Source organism: Hyla sarda, chromosome 8 (assembly GCF_029499605.1).
Source record: "Hyla sarda isolate aHylSar1 chromosome 8, aHylSar1.hap1, whole genome shotgun sequence".
Taxonomy (NCBI): Eukaryota; Metazoa; Chordata; class Amphibia; order Anura; family Hylidae; genus Hyla; species Hyla sarda.
In genome coordinates, this window is record NC_079196.1 from 173,546,059 (window position 1) to 173,563,887 (window position 17,829).

Genomic DNA, 17,829 nt, shown 5'->3' on the forward strand with positions numbered 1-17,829 from the left:
TCGTAGTTTGTCATAGTCAAGTCAGTCCAAGTCATACTGTCTCAAGTCAGCATGGCCTGCATCCAAATTGTCCAAGTCCGCTATAAGTCCTAGCAAGCCCTAAGGTCTCTGAAGTCAATGGTCACCTCAGTGAGCCTTGCCAAGTTGTATAGACTGTTACACCTTACTGACTCAGTAAAGCTGCTGTTGTTCCGTAATTTGGCGTCAGAGTCATTATTTGCCCCTGTGCCTAGCCCAGAATCCAGCAGTATTCCTTCGGGTGGTATAGAGGATAAACCACGACCTGGCGTCACAAACACAAGGGGTTAATGCAATCTGCCCCTAGGGTAACAACATCTGCCCTCATCACACCCTCACCACAGCAGAAGCCTTATGGCTCTAGGTAGGATCACATCATGGGGGAGATCTCTGTACTGCATAGTTAGTTTGCACCTCAGTCGTCTTTTTCTCTAAACCACATTACCCTAAGAATCTAACCTGCTGATGTTTTTGTGTAACATTTATTTTTATTTTGTTACTTCACACTTAGGTGCACCGATTCACCCAATTGCCGCTGCTGTAACACCTCCTCATGAACATTCATCTGGCCCTCTACAGTAACTTTGAGTCGCGTCACTGCAGAGGGCCAGAGGAATATACATGAGGAGGCCACTAATATACTGTGCCACTAACCTTCTAATAAACTAGGCTATTGCCCCCTAATGAATTGACCTCTAATGCCCCCTAATGAACTCTCACGCATTGCCCTTTATTAAACTGTGCCATTGTCTCTCTAAGGAATTGTACCAACAGGATTAAGTTGCCTAATCCTGCATTCAGGAAACAAATAATAAAAGAAATTCAGTACAGAGGTGTCCATAACCTTTAACCTCATGGCAACAGCTCAATGTTAATAAATGGGCTGCAGAACATAGATTTGACAGCTCTGTGCATGCTTCCACACAGAGATGTCGACAGGATCGGGCTGTCCCATTGTGGTGGAGTTATGGTCGAGTGTATGTAGACTGTAGGGTGGTGTGACTAAGGTAAATGTTCGTGACGCCAGGAGTGTTAACCCACCACATTCCAAGGTAAAGTGGTTGCCGATGCCAAGCGCTAGGTAGAATACCACCAATGCAAGATTAGGGAAATCCCTTGAAACTTTACTTTAGTAATTGCAGCAAGATGGTAGAGATAGTACAGTTCAATAATACTGCAGTTTGGCTGAAGGATGCAATAAGGAACCGCAGTTGCAGTAATGAGCACTCTGGGACTTGTAGTCCTTTTTCGACTGAGATGGGACTTGCCTTGGAAAGACTTTACTTAGCAAGCCTTGACGTGACTCGATTTAACTGAATTAGGCGTGACTTGACTTAGGAGCTGACTATCACTGCTTTTTGCTGCTTCACTGTATGGAATCCAAAGGGGGGGGGCTTACTGCCAGGGTGGACTTTATTGGACAGGAGTGGCCAGAGGATCTTCACTCACTTGAGCCATGGTTCACTATGGGGCCTGTGAGACTCGTCTGTTCTCCCCAAAGCTTAGAATTGACTGACGACCTGGTTGGTGGAATCCTAGTGAAGTGTGTTGTAGCTATGGAACAGGAATTGTTGCAAGTGGGTCTTTTGGTTTGTCCTTATGTGGTGAGGAACAGGGCACACAGCGAAGGTCTGGACTGGACCTAACTAACTAACTAACTCCTCCCTGTCTAGAAAGATCTAGGTGGAGAAGGGCAGGAGGTCTGATTGGCCAAAGTGCACATGCAATTTCCTATGTATCCTCCTTCAAAGATACAGTTAACACTTTAAATAACAGAGTAAATACAAGGGCATTAAACAATTAAAGATACATTCAGAACAAATCACAAAATACATGACATTTGAATCTGGTGCTGTGGGCCAGAGCAGACACCATAAAGTGACTTCCACCAGACAGGGCAGGTGGACAAGAGTGTTCCGCACCAGGACACCACACCAGTGACAGCCCAATCCTGTATTGTGACATAATGTCAAAAGTCTTTTCACAGTTACAGATACACTTTAAATACAACAATTTTTTTTCTCACTGGTCGGCCCACCTTGCACACTGCCCGCGTGACATCTGTCATGCTGGTCCTACTATAGTGATCAAAGTGGTGCCACTGACTGGGAACTAATTGCTATTTACTGTATATTGATCCCTAAAGTAATATTAGAGAACTTCCAGCTAGAGGTTTTTGTCATTTGCAATCCATAGAGGCAGGAAATCTGCATGAACAGATTGGAATAATATTCAGCCCATTTTATAGTATATCCATTCAGATGAACCCAGGCAGCAACCTTCAGAGGATCCCTAATAGGACAGAAAGAAAATGAAGTCAAAACTAAGAAGAGATTGAATCTGCAGAGATTTATCCACCTGAGAGATTCTCCATATATAATCTTTCGCCTGTCATTTCCCTGCATGTGATTAAAATGTGGATTTTCATCAGCTTATTTCCCTTGAGCTTAATGCCAAAAACAGCAAATGATAAAACATTCAGCTGAAGGGTATAATGGTCTGCAGGATAAACAGCTTAGCTAATAAAAGAGGACATATTCAGACATATAAGGCTTATGAAGACACATGTAATCCCCAACCAATCAACTTCCCATATCCCATAAATTTTATGCGATTATTGTCAATTTCTGAAAAAAATAAATTGAAAAATATCCATATAGGGTGTGTATTAGGGTGGTTTTCCAACTGGCATTTTCATGGAAAAATGCTAAAAGGGATTATTAACAAATTGTGTTTTATACTGATAACAAACAAAATAAAAGAATGTGAACTGGAAATGTTATCTGGAAGTCAACAGGAGAATATAAAGCGATCTACCTACTATTCTTCTTACTTTGTATTTAAAATTTTAATTTTTGGGGATTTTGTGGTCTTTTTTTTAAAAATGCAGCATGCTGTAGTTATGGAATTTTTTTAACCAGTTTTTAATACATTTCTCCCGTAGACCTCCCAAATTTTTCCCTGCTAAGGCCTCATTCACACTACATAATTCTCTGTTTTTGAATTTCTGTCAGAAAATCGGCAGTAAAACAGCAGTTACAAAATCCTATACGGCCGTTAGAAAATCCCATTATAGTCTATGAGATTTTTCTCATAGCCGTTTTAACTCGTTATAGCCCGTTATTAATAACGGTCGTTATTTTGTGACGAAAGATAGTAACAGGAGAAATAGTTCATTCAGCAGGCATCCCGTGCAAATGCCCAGGGGGGTCCAAGACACCCACGATCCCCCTGAAGGTATAGGAGTGAGGTGGCAGGGGTGCCACCCCTCCTATCCCTGCTATTGGTCGTATAGACGCGACGACCAATAGCAGATCAGCGGCGGGGGGGGGGGGGTTTACTTTCGGTTTACCCGTTCTGCCCACCCATGTTAGGCAGAACGGGGAAACCGACAGGGACTGGCGCCAAAGGTCACTTACCGATCTGCGGAGGCTGCGACGACGGTGATCCACTGGTGGCGATGTCGTGCGGCTGACTCCCTGGATCCTACGGAAGCCGGTGAGTTGCCTAGCAACAACTAGAGGGCTACAGTTTGAGACCACTATACAGTGGTCTCTAAACTATAGCCCTCCAGATGTTGCAAAACTACAACTACCAGCATGTCCAGACAGCTGTTTGGGCATGCTGGGAGTTGTAGTTTTGCAACAGCTGGAGGTCTACAATTTAGAGACCACTGCACAGTGATATCCAAACTGTAGCCCTCTAGATCTTGAAAACTACAACTCCTAGCATGCCCACACAGCAGTTTGCTGTGTGGGCATGCTGGGATTTGTAGTTTTGCAACATCTGGAGGGCCACAGTTTGGAGATCACTGTGCAGTGGACTCTAAACTGTAGCCCTCCAGATGTTGCAAAACTGCAAATCCCAGCATGCCCAAACAGCAAACAGCGGTCTCGGCATGCTGGGAGTTGTAGTTGCGCACCTCCAGCTGTTGCATAGCTACATCTCCCACCATGCCCTTCGGCGATCAGTACATGCTGGGAGTTGTAGTTTTGCAACAGCTGGAAACAAACTGGTTGGAAAATACTGAGTAAGGTAACAGAACCTAACTGAAGGTTTTCCAACCGGTGCGCCTCCAGCTGTTGCAAAAGTACAACTCCCAGCATGCACGGTCTGTCAGTACATGCTGGGAGTTGTAGTTTTGAAACAGCTGGAGGTTTGCCCCCCCCCCCCCCCCCCCCCATGTGAATGTACAGGGTACATTCACACGGGCAGGTTTACAGTAAGTTTCCTGTTTGAAGTTTGAGCTGCGGCAAATTTTTGGGGAATTCACCGTAACCCACTAGTGCGAATGTACCCTAAAAACACTACACTACACTACCACATAATAAAGGGTAAAACACAACATATACACCCCCTTACACTGCCCCCTCCCCCCTCCCCAATAAAAATGAAAACGTATTGTATGGCAGTGTTTCCAAAACGGAGCCTCCAGCTGTTGTAAAACAACAACTCCCAGCATTTCCGGACAGCCACTGACTGTCCAGGCATGCTAGGAGTTTAGCAACAGCTGGAGGCACCCTGTTTGGGAATCACTGGCGTAGAATACCCCTATGTCCACCCCTTTGCAATCCCTTATTTAGTCCTCAAATGCGCATGGCGCTCTCTCACTTCGGAGCCCTGTTGTATTTCAAGGAAACAGTTTAGAGCCACATATGGGGTATTTCCGTACTCAGGAGAAGTTGCACTACAAATTTTGGGGGGCTTTTTCTCCTTTTGCTCTTTATGAAAAGGAAAAGTTGGGGGCTACACCAGCTTGTTAGTGTAAAAAAAAAAAAAATTTTACACTAACATTATTTTCCCAAGAGTTAAAAGGAAAAAAGACCCCCAAAATTTGTAACACAATTTCTCCTAAGTACGGAAATACCCCATATGTGGGCGTAAAATGCTCTGCAGGCGTACAACAAGGCTCAGGAGTGAAAGCGCACTATGTACATTTGAGGCCTAAATTGGTGATTTGCACAGTGGCTGATTTGACAGCGCTTCTGACATAAACGCAAAAAAAGAAATACCCACATGGGACCCCATTTTGGAAACTACACCCCTCACGGAATGTAACAAGGCGTATAGTGCGCATTAACACCCCACAGGTGTTTAATGAAAATTCTTCAAAGTTGGATGGAAAAATGAAAAAGAAAATGATAATTTTCACTAAAATGCTGATGTTACCCTAAATTTTTCATTTTCACAAGGGAAAAATATGAAAAAAGCCCCCCAAAATTTGTAACCCCCTAAGAACATACCCCATGTGTGGATGTAAAGTGCTCTGCGGGCGAACTACAATGCTCAGAAGAGAAGGAGCGCCATTGGGCTTTTGAAGAGAAAATTTGTCTGGAATTGAAGGCCATGTGTGTTTACAAAGCCCCCATAGTGACAGAACAATGGACCCCCCTTACATGTGACCCCATTTTGGACAATACACCCCTCACGGAATGTAATTATGGGTGCAGTGAGCATTTACGCCTGTTACGCCGAGCGCTCCGGGTCCCCGCTCCTCCCCGGAGCGCTCGCTACACTCTCTCCGCTGCAGCGCTCCGGTCAGATCCACTGACCCGGGGCGCTGCGATTCTGCTGCCAGCCGGGATGCGTTTCACGATGCGGGTAGCGCCCGCTCGCGATGCGCACCCCGGCTCCCGTACCTGACTCGCTCTCCCTCGGTCCTGTCCCGGCGCGCGCGGCCCCGCTCCCTAGGGCGCGCGCGCGCCGGGTCTTTGCGATTTAAAGGGCCACTGCGCCGCTGATTGGCGCAGTGATTCCAATTAGTGTCTTCACCTGTGCACTTCCCTATATCACCTCACTTCCCCTGCACTTCCCTGCCGGATCTTGTTGCCATTGTGCCAGTGAAAGCGTTCCTTGTATGTTCCTAGCCTGTGTTCCAGACCTCCTGCCGTTGCCCCTGACTACGATCCTTGCTGCCTGCCCCGACCTTCTGCTACGTCCGACCTTGCTTCTGTCTACTCCCTTGTACCGCGCCTATCTTCAGCAGCCAGAGAGGTTGAGCCGTTGCTAGTGGATACGACCTGGTCACTACCGCCGCAGCAAGACCATCCCGCTTTGCGGCGGGCTCTGGTGAAAACCAGTAGTGACTTAGAACCGATCCACTAGCACGGTCCACGCCAATCCCTCTCTGGCACAGAGGATCCACTACCTGCCAGCCGGCATCGTGACAGTAGATCCGGCCATGGATCCCGCTGAAGTTCCTCTGCCAGTTGTCGCTGACCTCACCACGGTGGTCGCCCAGCAGTCACAACAGATAGCGCAACAAGGCCAACAGCTGTCTCAACTGACCGTTATGCTACAACAGTTACTACCACAGCTTCAGCAGTCATCTCCTCCGCCAGCTCCTGCACCTCCTCCGCAGCGAGTGGCCGCTCCTGGGCTACGCCTATCCTTGCCGGATAAATTTGATGGGGACTCTAAGTTTTGCCGTGGCTTTCTTTCCCAATGTTCCCTGCATCTGGAGATGATGTCGGACCTGTTTCCCACTGAAAGGTCTAAGGTGGCTTTCGTAGTCAGCCTTCTGTCCGGAAAAGCCCTGTCATGGGCCACACCGCTCTGGGACCGCAATGATCCTGTCACTGCCTCTGTACACTCCTTCTTCTCGGAAGTCCGAAGTGTCTTTGAGGAACCTGCCCGAGCCTCTTCTGCTGAGACTGCCCTGTTGAACCTGGTCCAGGGTAATTCTTCCGTTGGCGAGTATGCCGTACAATTCCGTACTCTTGCTTCAGAATTGTCCTGGAATAATGAGGCCCTCTGCGCGACCTTTAAAAAAGGCCTATCCAGCAACATTAAAGATGTTCTGGCCGCACGAGAAATTCCTGCTAATCTACATGAACTTATTCACCTAGCCACTCGCATTGACATGCGTTTTTCCGAAAGGCGTCAGGAGCTCCGCCAAGATATGGACTCTGTTCGCACGAGGCGTTTCTTCTCCTCGGCTCCTCTCTCCTCTGGTCCCCTGCAATCTGTTCCTGTGCCTCCCGCCGTGGAGGCTATGCAGGTCGACCGGTCTCGCCTGACACCTCAAGAGAGGACACGACGCCGCATGGAGAACCTCTGCCTGTACTGTGCTAGTACCGAACACTTCCTGAGGGATTGTCCTATCCGTCCTCCCCGCCTGGAAAGACGTCCGCTGACTCCGCACAAAGGAAAGACAGTCCTTGATGTCTACTCTGCTTCTCCACGTCTTACTGTGCCTGTGCGGATGTCTGCCTCTGCCTTCTCCTTCTCTACCGTGGCCTTCTTGGACTCTGGATCTGCAGGAAATTTTATTTTGGCCTCTCTCGTCAACAGGTTCAACATCCCAGTGACCAGTCTCGCCAGACCCCTTTACATCAATTGTGTAAACAATGAAAGATTGGACTGTACCATACGCTTCCGCACGGAGCCCCTTCTAATGAGCATCGGATCTCATCACGAGAGGATTGAACTTTTGGTCCTCCCCAATTGCACCTCGGAAATTCTCCTTGGACTTCCCTGGCTTCAACTTCATTCCCCAACCCTGGATTGGTCCACTGGGGAGATCAAGAGTTGGGGGCCCTCTTGTTCCAAGGACTGTCTAAGACCGGTTCCCAGTAACCCTTGCCGTGACTCTGTGGTTCCCTCAGTAACCGGTCTCCCTAAGGCCTATATGGACTTCGCGGATGTTTTCTGCAAAAAACAAGCTGAGACTCTACCTCCTCACAGGCCTTATGATTGCCCTATCGACCTCCTCCCGGGTACTACTCCACCCCGGGGCAGAATTTATCCTCTCTCTGCCCCAGAGACTCTTGCCATGTCTGAGTATGTCCAGGAAAATTTAAAAAAGGGCTTTATCCGTAAATCCTCCTCTCCTGCCGGAGCTGGATTTTTCTTTGTGTCCAAAAAAGATGGCTCCCTACGTCCTTGCATTGACTACCGCGGTCTTAATAAAATCACGGTTAAGAACCGCTACCCCCTACCCCTCATCTCTGAACTCTTTGATCGCCTCCAAGGTGCCCACATCTTTACTAAATTGGACTTAAGAGGCGCCTATAACCTCATCCGCATCAGAGAGGGGGATGAGTGGAAAACGGCGTTTAACACCAGAGATGGACACTTTGAGTATCTGGTCATGCCCTTTGGCCTGTGCAACGCCCCTGCTGTCTTCCAAGACTTTGTCAATGAAATTTTTCGTGATCTGTTATACTCCTGTGTTGTTGTATATCTGGACGATATCCTAATTTTTTCTGCCAATCTAGAAGAACACCGCCAGCATGTCCGTATGGTTCTTCAGAGACTTCGTGACAATCAACTCTATGCCAAAATTGAGAAATGTCTGTTTGAATGCCAATCTCTTCCTTTTCTAGGATATTTGGTCTCTGGCCAGGGACTACAAATGGATCCAGACAAACTCTCTGCCGTCTTAGATTGGCCACGCCCCTCCGGACTCCGTGCTATCCAACGCTTTTTGGGGTTCGCCAATTATTACAGGCAATTTATTCCACATTTTTCTACCGTTGTGGCTCCTATCGTGGCTTTAACCAAAAAAAATGCCGATCCCAAGTCGTGGCCTCCTCAAGCGGAAGACGCCTTTAAACGACTCAAGTCTGCCTTTTCTTCGGCTCCCGTGCTCTCCAGACCTGACCCTTCCAAACCCTTCCTATTGGAGGTTGATGCCTCCTCAGTGGGAGCTGGAGCTGTTCTTTTACAAAAAAATTCTTCCGGGCATGCTGTCACTTGTGGTTTTTTTTCTAGGACCTTCTCTCCGGCGGAGAGGAACTACTCCATCGGGGATCGAGAGCTTCTAGCCATTAAATTAGCACTTGAGGAATGGAGGCATCTGCTGGAGGGATCAAGATTTCCAGTTATTATTTACACCGACCACAAGAACCTCTCCTACCTCCAGTCTGCCCAACGGCTGAATCCTCGCCAGGCCCGGTGGTCTCTGTTCTTTGCCCGATTTAATTTTGAGATTCACTTTCGTCCTGCCGATAAGAACATTAGGGCCGATGCTCTCTCTCGTTCCTCGGATGCCTCAGAAGTTGAACTCTCTCCGCAACACATCATTCCACCTGACTGCCTGATCTCCACTTCTCCAGCCTCCATCAGGCAAACTCCTCCAGGAAAGACCTTTGTTTCTCCACGCCAACGCCTCGGAATCCTCAAATGGGGTCACTCCTCCCATCTCGCTGGTCATGGGGGCATCAAGAAATCTGTGCAACTCATCTCCCGCTTCTATTGGTGGCCGACTCTGGAGACGGATGTTGTGGACTTTGTGCGAGCCTGCACTATCTGTGCCCGGGATAAGACTCCTCGCCAGAAGCCCGCTGGTTTTCTTCATCCCCTGCCTGTCCCCGAACAGCCTTGGTCTCTGATTGGTATGGATTTTATTACTGATTTACCCCCTTCCCGTGGCAACACTGTTATTTGGGTGGTCGTTGATCGATTCTCCAAAATGGCACATTTCATCCCTCTTCCTGGTCTTCCTTCAGCGCCTCAGTTGGCTAAACAATTTTTTGTACACATTTTTCGTCTTCACGGGTTGCCTACGCAGATCGTCTCGGATAGAGGCGTCCAATTCGTGTCTAAATTCTGGAGGGCTCTCTGTAAACAACTCAAGATTAAATTAAATTTTTCTTCTGCATATCATCCCCAGTCCAATGGACAAGTAGAAAGAATTAACCAAGTCTTCGGTGATTATTTGCGACATTTTGTTTCCTCCCGCCAGGATGACTGGGCAGATCTCCTTCCATGGGCCGAATTCTCGTATAACTTCAGAGTCTCTGAATCTTCCTCCAAATCCCCATTTTTCGTGGTGTACGGCCGTCACCCTCTTCCCCCCCTCCCTACCCCCTTGCCCTCTGGTCTGCCCGCTGTGGATGAAATTTCTCGTGACCTTTCCATTATATGGAGAGAGACCCAAAATTCTCTCTTACAGGCTTCTTCACGCATGAAGAGGTTCGCGGATAAGAAAAGAAGAGCTCCTCCCGTTTTTTCCCCTGGAGACAAGGTATGGCTCTCCGCTAAATATGTCCGCTTCCGTGTCCCTAGCTACAAGTTGGGACCATGCTATCTTGGTCCTTTCAAAATTTTGTGTCAAATTAATCCTGTCTCTTACAAACTTCTTCTTCCTCCTTCTCTTCGTATCCCTAATGCCTTTCACGTCTCTCTTCTTAAACCACTCATCCTCAACCGTTTTTCTCCCAAATCTGTTCCTCCCACTCCTGTTTCCGGCTCCTCGGACATCTTCTCTGTCAAAGAGATCTTAGCCTCTAAAAAGGTCAGAGGGAAAACTTTTTTTTTAGTGGACTGGGAGGGTTGTGGTCCTGAAGAGAGATCCTGGGAACCTGAGGACAACATCCTAGATAAAAGTCTGCTCCTCAGGTTCTCAGGCCCTAAAAAGAGGGGGAGACCCAAGGGGGGGGGTACTGTTACGCCGAGCGCTCCGGGTCCCCGCTCCTCCCCGGAGCGCTCGCTACACTCTCTCCGCTGCAGCGCTCCGGTCAGATCCACTGACCCGGGGCGCTGCGATTCTGCTGCCAGCCGGGATGCGTTTCACGATGCGGGTAGCGCCCGCTCGCGATGCGCACCCCGGCTCCCGTACCTGACTCGCTCTCCCTCGGTCCTGTCCCGGCGCGCGCGGCCCCGCTCCCTAGGGCGCACGCGCGCCGGGTCTTTGCGATTTAAAGGGCCACTGCGCCGCTGATTGGCGCAGTGATTCCAATTAGTGTCTTCACCTGTGCACTTCCCTATATCACCTCACTTCCCCTGCACTTCCCTGCCGGATCTTGTTGCCATTGTGCCAGTGAAAGCGTTCCTTGTATGTTCCTAGCCTGTGTTCCAGACCTCCTGCCGTTGCCCCTGACTACGATCCTTGCTGCCTGCCCCGACCTTCTGCTACGTCCGACCTTGCTTCTGTCTACTCCCTTGTACCGCGCCTATCTTCAGCAGCCAGAGAGGTTGAGCCGTTGCTAGTGGATACGACCTGGTCACTACCGCCGCAGCAAGACCATCCCGCTTTGCGGCGGGCTCTGGTGAAAACCAGTAGTGACTTAGAACCGATCCACTAGCACGGTCCACGCCAATCCCTCTCTGGCACAGAGGATCCACTACCTGCCAGCCGGCATCGTGACAACGCCCCACAGGTGTCTGACAGATTTTTGGAACAGTGGTCCGTGAAAATGAGAAATGTAATTTTTCATTTGCACAGCCCACTGTTCCAAAGATCTGTCAAACGCCAGTGGGGTATAAATACTCACTGCACCCCTTATTAAATTCTGTGAGGGGTGTAGTTTCCAAAATAGGGTCACATGTGGGGGGGTCCACTGTTCTGGCAGCACGGGGAACTTTGTAAACGCACATGGCCCCTGACTTCCATTCCAAACATTTTTTTTTCCAAAATCTCAATGGCGCTCCTTCTCTTCTGAGCATTGTAGTGCGCCAGCAGAGCACTTGACGTCCACACATGGGGTATTTCCATACTCAGAAGAGATGGGGTTACAAGTTTTGGGGGGCATTTTGTCCTATTATTCCTTGTAAAAAAAAAAAATTAGAGGGAAAACTAGCACTTTAGTGAAAAAAAAATTTACACATCCAAATTTTACGAAAAGCCGTCAAACACCTGTGGGGTGTAAAGGCTCACTGGACCCCTTGTTACTTGCCTTGAGGTTTTTAGTTTCCCAACTGGTGTGCCATGTGTTTTTTTTTTGCTGTCCTGGCACCATTGGGGCTTCCTAAATGGGACATGCCCCCCCCCCAAACACCATTTCAGCAAAATTTGCTTTACAAAAGCCAAATGTGACTCCTCCCTCTTCTGAGCATTGTAGTACGCCAGCAGAGCACTTGACGTCCACACATGGGGTATTTCCATACTCAGAAGAGATGGGGTTACAAATTTTGGGGGGCATTTTTCCTATTATCCCTTGTAAAAAAAAAATTTGAACGAAAACTAGCATTTTAGTGAAAAAAAAATCATTTACACATCCAACTTTAACGAAAAGTCGTCAAACACCTGTGGGGTGTTAAGGCTCGCTGGATGCCTTGTTACATGCCTTGAGGGGTGTAGCTTGCAAAATAGTATGCCATGTGTTTTTTTTTTTTTGCTGTTGTGGCACCATAGGGACTTCCTAAATGTGACATGCCCCCCAAAAACCATTTCAGAAAAACTCACTCTCCAAAATCCCACTGTCGCTCCTTTTCTTCTGAGCCCTCTCCTGCGCTCGCCAAACACTTGACATACACATATGAGGTATTTTCTTACTTGAGAGAAATTGGGTTACACATTTTAGGAAGATTTCTCTCCTTTTACCCCTTGTAAAAATTCAATAACTGGGTCTACAAGAACATGCCAGTGTAAAAAATCAAGATTTAGAATTTTCTCCTTCAATTTGCTGCTATTCCTGTTAAACATCTAAAGGGTTAACAAACCTTTTGAATGTCATTTTGAATACTTTGAGGGGTGCAGTTTTCATAATGGGGTAATTTATAGGGTATTTCTAATATGAAGGCCCTTCAAATCCACTTCAAAACAGAACTGGTCCCTGAAAATTTTAAATTTCAAAAATTTTGCGAAAATTTGAAAATTGCTGCTATACTTTGAAGCCCTCTGATATCTTCCAAAAGTAAAAACATGTCAACTTTATGATGGAAACATAAATTAGACATATTGTATATGTGAATCAATATATAATTTATTTGGAATATTCATTTTCCTTATAAGCAGAGAGCTTCAAAAGTAAAAGTTAAAATTTTCATCAAATTTTGGAATTTTTCACCAAGAAATGATGCAAGTATCGACAAAATTTTACCACCAACATAAAGTAGAATATGTCACGAAAAAAAAACAATCTCGGAATCAGAATGAAAGGTAAAAGCATCCCAGTGTTATTAATGTTTAAAGTGACAGTGGTCAGATGTGCAAAAAATGGCCGGGTCCTACAGTGAAAATTGGCTGGGTCCTTAAGGGGTTAAAGTCCCATTACGGGTGCAGGGATTTAATGTAAGTCCTTAAGGTGTTTAGACACACTACTTTGGAGGGAAAACCCAAAAGATTGCATTATTAAGCACCAAAAATATGCTGCAGTTTGCACACAGAATTTTTGAATATTTTTACCCTGAAAAAAGTAACAAAAAATGCTGCCTTTTTTTTTCAATTCCTCTATAATTCATGCCTTAGAAAACATGATAAAATTCCATATAATACACAAAGTCACAGTTTCATATGTTTTTCTTTTTTTGTAAACCCACAGCAGTTAATGGGAGGGAAAACGCCACAGGCCGGGTGGAAAAAAACACCATAGCGGCAACATTCCACATTGCAGAAAAACTGCTACTGACCTCAAAACACCACAATTTCTTTTGTCATTTTTGTGTAAAACCACCCATACACAGGACTACCACAGGCCTCGAGAACCAACCTGATGATGATGAAGTTCATGTTGACGGACTTGCGACCTTAATATGGAAACAAAAATGTGGTCATTATGCTCATGTGACAGAATTAATCTCATGTGCATGAATAAAACCTCGCTCTGTAGGATTCTGAGACATTTAGGCCAGGTCAACACAGCATTTGCAGCACATGTTTTAACATCCATTATGGGTCAAAATACATGTTACAAGACAATTTGTTAACTACATATTGTACTGTACTAGGTCTGCACAATATATCGCATAGCGTTTTTTGCGTTTTGCGATATGTCGATTATGCCCCTCTCACAGGGGTAGGCTTTACTGCTGGGCAGCGCGGCCTGGCCCTTCAAGAGTGTGTCCCACTGTTGCTTCTCCCAGCAATGCCTAGCGCTGGGAGGAAGAGACTTTGACCCTTAATGACTGTCTGACGCATATATATGGCCCACCCTTGTGGCAGGTCTATGAATCAAGCCCAGGAGCTAAGCTTGCTTCATATCTGTTTGGTTCCAGCTGCTATTAGCAGCTGGGAATCTTGGCTAATTCCCAACATCACCAATCAGGCCGATGTCCAGCATTAAGCCTTTAGACACCATGATCATAGTTGTTTGCAGCTTCTAAAATGCTGAAAATTAAATGCGGGTAGCTTGGTGGAGCTGATCGGGACACCTGGAGCAAAATCTCGGGATCCCGATCGGCTGATAGAAAGGGCACAGGTTTCCTACCTGCCTTCTTTCCGTCAATGAAGAGCCGATAACACTGATCAAAGCTATGATATGGCACAGAATTGTTCAATGTGTGCAGTCACAAGATTGCAAGTAATAGTCCCCTATGGGGACTAAACAATGGTGAAAGAATGATTATAAATGTGAAAAAGCCTCCCCTAATAAAAGCTGAAATCATCCCATTTTTTTTCTAATAAAATAATGTGAACTAAAATAAACATATGTAGAATTGTTGTGTACAAAAGTGTCTGAACTATTAAAATATAATGTTAATTAACCCCTTAAGGACCAAGGACGTACCGGTACGTCCTTGGTCCTGCTCTCCTGATATAACGCGGGGTTACATAGTAACCCCGCGTCATATCACGGCGGGCCCGGCGTCATAGTGAAGCCGGGACCCGCCTCTAATAGCGCGCAGCGCCGATCGCGGCGCCGCGCGCTATTAACCCTTTAGCCGCGCGCTCAGAGCTAAAAGCTCTGGCTAAAAGCGAAAGTGAAAGTGGCTAATCGCGGCATCCCGAACAGCTTACAGGACAGCGGGAGGGCCCCTACCTGCCTCCTTGCTGTCTGATCGCCGAATGACTGCTCAGTTCCTGAGATCCAGGCATGAGCAGTCATGCGGCAGAATCGTCGATCACTGGTTTCCTATGGGACCTATAACACTGCAAAAAAAAAAGTGGAAAAAAAAAGTGAATAAAGATCATTTAACTCCTCCCCAATAAAAAAAAAACACAGTGTAAATAAAAATAAACATATATGGTATCACCGTGTGCGGAAATGTCCGAATTATAAAAATATATCATTAATTAAACTGCTCGGTCAATGGCGTGCGCGCAAAAAGATTTCAAAGTCCAAAACAGTGCATTTTTGGTCACTTTTTATATAATTTAAAAATGAATAAAAAGCGATCAATAAGTCTTTCAATGCAAAAATGGTACCGTTAAAAACTTCAGATCACGGCGCAAAAAATGAGCCCTCATACCGCCCCATACACGGAAAAATAAAAAAGTTATAGGGGTCAGAAGATGACAATTTTAAACGTATTAATTTTCCTGCATGTAGTTATGATTTTTTCCAGAAGTCCGACAAAATTAAACCTATATAAGTAGGGTATCATTTTAATCATATGGACCTACAGAATAAAGATAAGGTGTCATTTTTACCGAGAAATGTACTACATAGAAACGGAAGCCCCCAAAAGTTACAAAACAGCGGGTTTTTTTTCAATTTTGTCGCACAATGATTTTGTTTTCCGTTTCACCGTAGATTTTTGGGCAAAATGACTGATGTCATTACAAAGTAGAATTGGTGGCGCAAACAATAAGCCATCATATGGATTTTTAGGTGCAAAATTGAAAGAGTTATGATTTTTTAAAGGCAAGGAGCAAAAAACGAAAATGCAAAAGCGGAAACCCCCCGGTCCTTAAGGGGTTAAATGGTACGGTCAGGGCACACATGTGAAAAAAATAAAGCAGCTCAGAATTGCTGATTTTGGTCACTTCTTATACCAGAAAAAAAATAATAATAAAAAGTGATCAAAAAGTCTAATCAAAATAACTACAGATCACTGCACAAAAAAATTTGCCCTCATAAAGCCCCGTATTCTGAAAAAAAAAAAAAGTTAGAGGTCAGAAGAGGATCATTTTAAGCATCCTTACAAAAAGCTATAATGTTTTTTTAAAGTAGCAAATCAAAACAAAACCTATATATTTTGGGTATCATTGTAATTGTATGGATACTTGAGTTACTGCTGGAGGAGTCCGAACAGAGGAAAAAAAAAACAGGTTGGTTGGTGGGAGCACACCGCTAACAGTAAAATTCACCACGGGCACTGTGTATTAAAAAGGATATTTAGTCATGTGAAAACAGACACGTCTTTTTACACAGGTTTGGGGGGAGCGCCCGCCCGCTCTCAGGGATGAGACTTGAAAAAAAGAAAGGGTGCACTCTCCAAACGCGTTGTCTGTTTTTACATTAATAAAAATACTTTTTAATCCACAGTGCCCGTGGTGGATTTTACTGTTAGTGGTGTGCGCCCCCCAACCAACCTGTTTTTTTTTTACCTCGTTCGTGCTCCTCTAGCAGTAACTCAAGTATCCCTTAGCCCAACATCGCCAGGTACGTGAGCATTCACTGTGACTACATGTACCTGTTCTGCCTTTGGTAACGGCACAAGGCAGGGTCACCATTTGTCCGCCTTTTTTTGTCTCCACTTATTTCTGTAATTGTATGGACTCACAGAAGAAAGACAACAGAGGCATATTCAAAGAATTTAGTGCTACTTTTCATAATCACATATTTAGCACCAGAAATAGAGCTCTGTTAGGGCTTTTAAAAGAGGCTTGGCTATGTTTTTGTTAACACCCTATATTCAAAGGTTTAGCACAACTTTTTGTGAACACAAGTATCGCAGTTAATAACAAGTATACCTGGCATTAAATTATGCGCTATTTGCTCAAAATTTTCAAAAGACCAAACACACTTCTAAGAATGAGGCGCAGTTAACACTCTTTGAGGCACAAAAAAAATAAATCCCTAATAACACAAGTCTTTGAAAATTCCCCCTCAAAGTGTCTTTTTTGCCAAAATGTGCACTGCATAGAAACAAAACCTGTGTAAAAAGACGTGTAAAATTTTTGACAAATTCCCCCCCATTATTCCTAGCACTGGCTCCTTACCAGTATTTTTATCCTCTTCTCTTGTTCTCCTGACTTTTGACTTGTTCTTTGACTATTCCCTTACTTAGTATATCTGTACTACAACGCTCTTACTGGTATTGACTTGTCTCGTTTGACTTTGATTTTATATTTGTATGTACATTTCCTGTCTCTTTTTTTTGCTGTGCTTTTGTCAGTTAACCCTTTTTTGTCCTGACCTTTTTCCTGACTTCTTTCCTGTGTTTGTATTTTTGCTTTTGATCTTGCCACACCCTGCACTTTAGTAGAGTAGGGACTGGCTCCTTGGTTGGGGCCATTCTATTAAGGCAGGGATAAAGGTTTAGGTGAGCTCAGGGTTGCACTTATCCCTGCCCGAGGTGACAGGCTAAAGGAATGACCTTTAGCCTGATTTTAAGTACTGCATATTGAGCTCTAAAACCATGCAATATTGTAGAAAACATCTGTTATTTTCCTCTTTATTTAGGGAGTAGCAGAAAAGAGTGGCATAGACAATGTAGGGCAGTGGTCCTGATGCAGCCAACAATTCCTGGTCCCAGCTAGGAATAAGGCCTAAGGCTCTATTAACATCAGCGTCATGGCTTCTGTCATAGTGTAATCTACAAATCTGCCTCATGGTTTTTATATGGTCATAAACAGAAATCCCAATGCAGTGCCGCTCATCACACAATGGAAACCAGTTGCAACCATGAAACGCCATTGATTTATATTAAAAACCGTCTAAACAGTGTCTGTTGTTTTGACAGAAAGAACTTCACTACATGCAGCACTATTCTTCATGTAAAGGACAACTACATTTTTGTTGGGCCTTCAATTATAGCTTCTTATACAGAATTGTACGTAGGGGTTAAGACACTGAGGGGTTGGTAGACAGCAGAAATAAGCTGTACTTTTAGCAGTCACCATTCCTGCATCCAAACAATGACTCCTAGTATTCCGATATCCCCAGGGCTTATGGTAGGGCAGAATAGTGAGACCATTCTGAGGTTACACGAACACTTCGTACAAACTTGTTTCAAATGTCAGGAAACAAAAGATGTCTG

The 17,829-nt window shown here is 45.4% G+C and overlaps 1 long non-coding RNA gene across 1 annotated transcript in view; it reads left to right on the plus strand.

Annotated features, from left to right (window-relative positions):
* The window catches only part of LOC130284977 (uncharacterized), a 31,373-nt gene extending 13,884 nt beyond the window's left edge, over positions 1-17,489 (plus strand). Inside the window, exon 3 of the long non-coding RNA XR_008847204.1 lies at positions 17,253-17,489. This is a non-coding gene — a long non-coding RNA (uncharacterized LOC130284977). The remainder of the gene's footprint in view (positions 1-17,252) is intronic.
* The last annotated feature ends 340 nt before the right edge of the window (positions 17,490-17,829 follow it).